This window comes from Vidua chalybeata (genome assembly GCF_026979565.1).
Source record: "Vidua chalybeata isolate OUT-0048 chromosome W unlocalized genomic scaffold, bVidCha1 merged haplotype SUPER_W_unloc_15, whole genome shotgun sequence".
Taxonomy (NCBI): domain Eukaryota; kingdom Metazoa; phylum Chordata; class Aves; order Passeriformes; family Viduidae; genus Vidua; species Vidua chalybeata.
Window position 1 is genome coordinate 170,971 of NW_026530326.1, and position 1,230 is coordinate 172,200.

Here is a 1,230-nt window from a genome sequence, read left to right on the forward strand (position 1 = left end):
AGTACCGATATTGAAATGCTAATTAGCCAATTGCTCTGTTTGTTTTCTCTAAACTACCTGGCCTCCCACCCCTCCACGCTGCCATTCTGGGACTAACATGCAAATAAAAACCCCTTAGGATCATGGGAGTATTTTTAGGAGATAAAATGAATATAAATCAAAAACTGAACACAATAGAGGAGTCTAGATAAATGCCCTAGCTGAGGAAGAGGGAAACACATCCCCTGACTGGCTTTTAACCGTCGCCATCACCTAAGAAGGAACATACTATATTAGGCTCTGAGAAGCAGGGCGATAGACAGACAGAGAGCCCTGGTGCTGCCACCACGGAAGGAGCGGGGACAGCTGTTGTTCTGGACCTCAGCAACAGACTCTGCACACCATGCCTCCTCATCCTCGGGCCACCAGTGTGCCACAAGGAAGGAGAAAGGACAGCTGCTGCTCGGGACTCCAGTGACCGGCTCTGCGCGCCTCCTTCCTTCCGGCTGCCTGGAAAAGCTACAACTGCGGGGGCGAGCTCTGCGTCGAGCCCCCTGCCCAGCTGATCTTTTTAATAAAGAGCTGAACATTAATAAAGGCATTAGCCCTGTTCATTTCAATTTGGGGGCTCGTCCGGGATAGCCACGCCCAAAGAGGACCCCCGGACAGCTGGACAGCTCGACCACCTGCTTCGAGGGACCCTCGGGAGTCGCTGGCTACCTTCGGACCCTAGGATCAGCGTGAGACGAGCAACACAGAAGAGCATCGGATGGGTAAGAAAAACCGGGAGACGAGCGAATGAGTGAGTGAGTGAGACGGGGGCCGGCAGCTCGGACCCCCGAAGTGAGAGGGGCCCGCTAGTACCGCGTTTCCGGACTCCTGCGAAGGGGCCGGCCGGGAACGGGGGGAAGCGAGTGGAATAGAGGAGCGACTGAGGCGTCTCCTTAGAAGTAAAGCAGGCCCTCCTCCGAGCGTGTGGAGGTGCCCTATGGGCAAAGTAAGTCCCTGTCAATCAGGGCAAGGGGAATATCTCCAGCAGGGCAGGTGGGATGTGGAGGTCCTGGAGGACATGTCCCCGGCGCTGGCAGGATGGGATAGGACGGCAGGTGGGATATCACTGGCCGGTAGGGCGGGCTGTCCTAGCAGGCAGGAGCAGCAAGTCCTGCCAGGCAGAGGGCATGTCCACAGCAGGCAGGACAGGATAACAGGGCAGGTAGGATGTCCATGGCAGGCATAGATGGAGGTCCCCAT